Source organism: Sinocyclocheilus rhinocerous, unplaced genomic scaffold, assembly GCF_001515625.1.
Source record: "Sinocyclocheilus rhinocerous isolate Xijiao unplaced genomic scaffold, SAMN03320098_v1.1 scaffold412, whole genome shotgun sequence".
Classification (NCBI taxonomy): domain Eukaryota; kingdom Metazoa; phylum Chordata; class Actinopteri; order Cypriniformes; family Cyprinidae; genus Sinocyclocheilus; species Sinocyclocheilus rhinocerous.
Window position 1 is genome coordinate 1,267,482 of NW_015642498.1, and position 6,717 is coordinate 1,274,198.

The window sequence follows — 6,717 nt, forward strand, 5'->3', positions numbered from 1 at the left end:
AAAAGAACCAGTTTGCGTCAGAGTAACTTGATGAATGGAAAAGACAAGGCCGAAGCCTGGCACAAGCTTAGGGTGTGGAGAGCGTTTTTCTCACATCCTCTCAGAATTCCAACAAACCACCGACTGGGGCGGGTCACTGATGTGAGGCTTTTAAGGTCTGAGAAGATTCACGCCTCTCAAGATGGGCTTGTCCAATGAGAAAGGCCGGAATCCCAAGTGGGAGTTTGGAAATACTGGGGAGTTTATGACCCTTTGTGTGGAAGCATGGTAATTTGCATATGGAACTTGAATCGAAATTACTAAAGATTCTCAGGACACTAATATATTGCCTATGTACCAACATATAATATACACTCTCGTTTAGATCATCAGAAGACTAATTCATAGATACTAAACATGGTAGGATTACATATAGGCAAGATGACAGGAACGAGTGGTTCCCTCATAAGCCTGCATAAAACAGTATAAAATCTCAAAGACAACATACACAATGACCTGAAGGATATGTGTTTTCATTCAAAGAAAGGTTTTCCTATTAATTAATTAGAGAAGAGTCCATTTTTACTGTGCACTGTGTCTTTCCTATGGAAATTGTAGTGAGAGGGGTAATTCTCAACATGCCATTAGGTCGTAAAATCTATCTGGTCTAGCAAAGGTGTCAGGGTTGCCATGGTAACCAGGGTCCTGGGCCTCGTTCACAGACAACTTGGCACCCAGTATGTTTATTGGGTGAGGGGTCTGTGAATGTTTGTTAATCTAATGAATAATTGATTTGTTAAATTAAATGAAAAATGGTGTGTCTGATTGGTCCAGACGCTACAATAATCCTATTCATTATTTGATTATTTAAATCTCCTGTTTAAAAATAGGAAAATAGACGCACTATAGTTGTATATAATTATACGCAATATAGTTATGTATATATCTGTTTATAATACACATTTTAAAATTGTATTGCATACCTGCTGCCGCCAGCCATAAGACCCATTTCCAATGTTTACGTGCTTTTCTTATTTTTCTGCTCCCAGTCGCTGTGGTGGAGCAGTTATGAAGTATTGTTCTATTAAATACTTTCCAGCATTTCAGAAATATGTATGCAAATTACACCGAAGTACAACGTTACCTTACGGTGTTCGGGAGTGCTCAAAAAGGGTTTAAACTGAATTCTGAATCGATTTCTTCTCGTAAACTCAGAGATATGGATTCGGATGGCAGTTAAATTACCATACGACCTTGGTGTTTGTCAAAAAAACAGTAGGTTATCATTACCGTGGGAAGTAGGGGTGCTGAGGGTGCTGCAGCACCCCCTGGAGTGTAGCCCATGAAAAAATGGGGGTGCTGGGGGCGCGGTGTTAAAAATAAATGAATGAACGATTTGTAACAAAAAATAAATAAATAAATAAAATGTATTTTTATTAATTTGTATATTCATTAAAATTCATTGAAAAAAGCAGCCTAAGCCTGACAAGAAGCCACGGTTAAAAATGAGTTAAGTTGAATAAAATTGACTGTGAAAGTCGTTTTAACTTATTAAACTGAGTTAAAAAATCATTTGTTGCCATGAGTTTTTGATCATTACCTGTAACATGTCTGTTCCGTAACCAAATTAAGAATTAACGACCATTTCTACAGACATAGCAAAGAGACAGCAGAGAAGAGAGAGCGTTTAACTCAGCAACAGATCTCGCATCCTCACATCTGTAGCGCTTATTTTTATCTTTAATTTTTTTAAGAATAGGAAAGGCCTAACGTTAAAGATAAAAAATAAGCGCTACAGATGTGAGGATGCGAGATCTGTTGCTGAGTTAAACGCTCTCTCTTCTCATTAAACTTTGAACTTTTATTAACAAAATGAATAAGGATATGTTTTACCCGCGTTTAACACAAATATGGATTTCCCCTTAGGCTAAAACGGTTGTTTAGTTTGTGGTTTATTATCTTATTAATTAAAACACATTAGCCCAATGGCATAGCGAGTCAGCCCCGGGCCCATATGCAAAAAAAAGAATGAATTGATCAATCAGAGTTTTAAAAAAAGTCAAAAGAATGATAGATGCCACAGACTTTTTTTTTTGTTTTTTTTTAAGGAGTAGGCCTATAGGTGGAATTTTCACATTAACTTCACGCAATATAACATGATTTTATTATTTTATTTTTGACTTTATTCTTAAAATATTATGACGTTAATCTTATTTATTTAGTTATTTTTCAACGTGGCACAAAAATGCTGCCATATAGGCTACTGAATGCAAACACAATTTTGGCACAGTGGCCCAAAAATAAATAAATAAATAAATAAATAAAATAAAAAACAAACAAAAAAAAGTTAAAAATAGTGAGAGGATATTTGAATTATTTGTCAATAAACGAATGTTTTCTGAGTCAGTGTCGCAAAGATGAATTTGACCAACCTGACTGGCCATCTCCTCATTGGACGTGCCTTTAGAGAGCAATGCATCTTTACGGATTACATAATGAAAGAGTTTTTGTTTTCGATTTGAATTATTTCGTTTTAAAACAGTAATATAAAGCATTCTATAGATGTATTTATCATGTCGGTGAAGCGCTCCTGCTTAAGACCAAGAGGACAGAAAGCGCATCCTGTTTGTTTTCCTTATTTTACAAAAGCACAAGATTTTGTTGATATTGTGAGTGCACACAAATACAAGTAGACCCTTTGCAGTTCCGAATGATGTATACTCTTACCTTTATGAGGCAAAATGACGGCGTATTTTTAAGTTTACACTGTTATTAAAAGAAAATTTAAAAAAATGCAAGTGATCACGCTGGCGCCTCCATGTCCTGCAAAGTGCGCTTTAGCTTCCACTCTCCGCACAAACGATTGGATATGCGCCTAACAGCGCTCATTTATCTAGGTTAAATGTTTAAATTAATACTGTGAAATGCATAAAGTGTTTTATGTCTGTTTATTTTAGGCAAGTCATGTTGGTTTGAGAAGACTAAATTGATCAAACATAATGCTCAACTCACTGTCTGCCTCTGGCCACTTGGCCATTCCTTTAAAAAACAAAAACTTTAATTTAACAAACATAAAATGTTCCAAACATATTTCTAAATTAACTTAATAAAGAAACAAAAATAAAAATAAATATGACCACTTTGCCATTAAAATTAAAAACCAAAACTGAATTATTTTAATAGCTGAGCACCGAGAATTCTCATAAGCTGTGGATGATGCAGTCAACATGGGACTGCATTACATCCTGCAAGTGGTTCATTGTTATTTTTTTAATGAAAACCCAGCAACAATAAAGACGCTCACTTATATTAACCGAAGAAATTAAAGTTTTATTAACAAAAGTTTTGCTTTTGGATCCGCTATCACAGTGTCAGTCTTCTCGCGTTACCCTTGTCACGTGACCCCCCTCCCCCCGTTTTATTTCTCAGCCCCCCCTGCTCAAAATACGTTCCCGCGGCTATGTAGGTAATTCAGCCGGGGATTTTTACGGGGGTGATGAGAAATAAACACCGACATTCTGGATTCGGAATGCAATAAAATCACCGACTACCCCCTGTAAATGGTGAAAATCACTTACGTCCCCCTGAGAAATAATTACCATCCGAATAGGGCTTAAGATGGTCCTTTCAGCAAGATGTGTTGGAGTGAGCACTTGCTGTGCACAGAAGTTCTATGTGGTATTTTGACTTGTGTGTGTCATGCGGTTGTGTGAATTAGCAGTGCGTGAGGCATGTCTGGTGTGTATGGTTTGTTTAGATGCCGTGTATGTGCTGTGGTTGGCTGGGTGGCAGGTGATAAAGGCTGAGTGGACAGATAGGGGATGAAAGCCGTGCAGGTGTTTGGCTGTGAATGGACAGGGAACCTCTCCAGCCCCCTGGCATTTCTAATGAAACCAAACGGATGCATGCGTGTCTGTGTGTGTGTTCACGTCTGGTCTTTGAAGCCACAGGACAAAGACTAACCTTTAACTCAAGGTAGCTTGCTGCTGAAGCTGGCCTCAGACTCTCTCTCTTACTGAAGTCACAGGGAGCAGCGTTCTTCAGATCTGAAAATGAAAGAGCAGAGGTAAAAAAAAAAACTAATATATAATTTTTAATCTATACATTCCTGGATTTCAAAAAAAAAATCTTGAAAAGAAAGTCGATTCACTCTGTTACCATCTTGGTAACATACCCAGAAAAATTGACGTTTTAGTATCATTTGTCAAATATCCAATAAATTAAAGTTACTGTTAAAGGCAAATGATACAATTAAATTTAATAAAATAAAATAAAATAAAGTAACATTATTTTCCCCATTGGTTTTTTATTTGAGAATAAAATGTAAAAAAAAAACTTTTTGAAAAATGTCACACAATATGGCTTGAGTCCTGCTTAACATAATGTGCAGAAACAGCAGAGAGGAAACCATAGAGGTTCTTATGGAACAAACAATAGACTCAAACGCAAGCATTAAGAAATAACCCATAAAGCCAGTGTCATTTCCTCCAGTTGATTTTCCAATCAGCTGGGTAATCTCACTCTCTCAGTGGGGAAGACGAGTTTGGTATTGATAGGTTGGTTTCACAGCTGACGTCCTACGTGTTCATTTGCAGGCTACTTAAATTGCATAATGTGCTGTGGAACTGGTATAAAGAGCAGTCAGACATCTTCACACCACAGGTGCTCCCTGTCACGGGCATGGGCTAAAAATGCTGCCCATAGAGCAAGGGCTTGAGAAGAGCTCTGGATAGTACAAAGATTTATATAATTTTTTTTGAGGTTTTCTGAAGTCATACATACAGTATAATAAGAAGCTATAATGGTAGGATATGTTTCACCTCTTTTTTGAATACAATGAATTCAGACAAACTACTCTTTTAGCATCCTGTTTTTCACAAACTACGTATACAGTAGGGAAGACAGCATATTCGGACGCAATGACTGTAAATCTTCCTCTCCACTGTAGTTCTCCAATGTCGTTTGTGAATCTGCGTATTACAACTTGTAAAACATGTTTTCTTATATATTTGTGAAAACTATTGTCATTTGGTGTCACATGACTCATGAACCTGCTGATCTGCTGTACAGATGTGACTAAACGATTTGTTCATGAATCAGACTTACATGGTTTTCTGGTTAACTCACTGACTCAGTGATTTGGTTGCAGTGGATGTTTGCTTAACATCTCCCTGGAGGGAAAGATTATCAGTGAATAATGACTTTAGTAGTGAATAAATAATGAATTGAGGTTTGTTTCTCATGCAAAGCTTTCATATGACCTTATAAGACTTGGCATATGTTTTATTTATAGAACACTATTATGGTGATTTTAAAGTGTTCATAGCTGGAGTCACTATGTACTGAAATAAGCCATGTAACAATTCTTCAAAATTGTCCTTTTGTGCTCCACAGAAAAAGAAAAAAAAAACATGGAACATGAGGATTTTAACAACAACAACAACAACAGTCTTTTCATTTTTGGATGAACTATTCCTTTAAAAAAGACGCACAGAATTCTCCTGAAAGCAAACAGAACACTCTTTTCAGAGCGCACACATTTGGCTAAAGCTATTTGAATACTAGGACGAATTGTGCTATTCAACGGGCAGCATGTGGCAGCCAAGCAGAGCAGATTGTTGAGGTGACTATTTAAAGTAATCATATGGACAAGCGCACACAGACTAGATCGTTTTCGTGTTTTTAATGTGAAAATGAAAAAGTGATTTGTCTTTGTCAGTGGTGAAGCCCAGGTTATTGATAACACAGCGTGCGCACAGCAGAAACATCTTTGAGAAAGAGAAAGCCATGGAGGGAGGGGGAACAGACCGAGTTTCTCATCCATATCCTCTCTCTCCTCAGAGGCTCTTTATCCAGGCTTTGATGCACAGATTAAAAGCTATTACTTCAGACTGGCAGGTGTGGAAATGCAATGCATGGATAGACAATCACATATGGAAAAAATAAAACAAAAGCCCAACCTTTTATCAGGCGAATAAATAACACCGTTGTTGGCACTGGGACAAGCATGCCAAGATCTACTGAATTATTTATCTTGTATTAACATAAATGGGGGAATTCGTGAAGAATGAAGTGTACCTGCTGTCACTGTTTACTTGCACACACACTGACTGCATTGTTTAAATGTTGACTCACTGAAAAAAAACAATTTTAATCACGTAACAGCGCAAACATGTACACAAAATCAATCCTCTGGATTGGTTCTGAGTGCTAGGTTGTGACGGATGCAGTAGATTACCATGATTTGGCATACAGTATTTTACAGCATCATTCCTACATGTTTCAATGTACGCAAACATATATTTTAAATAAATAATTTTAAATGCATAAACTACCATTCAAAAGTTTTTTTTAAATAAGAAACTTTATGCTAGCATTGCATTTTAATTGATCAACATATACAGAAAAAAAAACAGAAACACTATGAAATATTATAATTTAAAATAACTTTTATATTTCTAAATGCTTTTTATATTTATAGCACATTTATGGCTTTATATTATATAAATATGTGTATACGTATGTATGTATATATATATATATATATATATTTATTTATTTATATATAAATATGTGTGTGTGTGTGTGTGTGTGTATATATGAAGAGTTTGGTTCCAAAACACTATAAATCCATTTTGATTAATTTGAGTAAAAATGTGTTTTCTTTACCAAGAAAGAAGAAAACCACTATTTTCTGTTTCAAACTTTCACATAGCATCTTTAGGTTATAATAACATT

General features: G+C 35.9%; 1 protein-coding gene across 2 annotated transcripts in view; it reads right to left on the reverse strand.

Annotated features, from left to right (window-relative positions):
- Window positions 1–6,717, reverse strand: part of LOC107755909 (synaptotagmin-1-like) — a 246,790-nt gene that overhangs the window by 112,441 nt on the left and 127,632 nt on the right. For both annotated transcript variants that reach the window (XM_016572871.1, XM_016572872.1), the window contains exon 3: window positions 3,943–4,025. The gene's annotated coding sequence lies outside the window, so the exon portion shown is untranslated. The remainder of the gene's footprint in view (window positions 1–3,942; window positions 4,026–6,717) is intronic.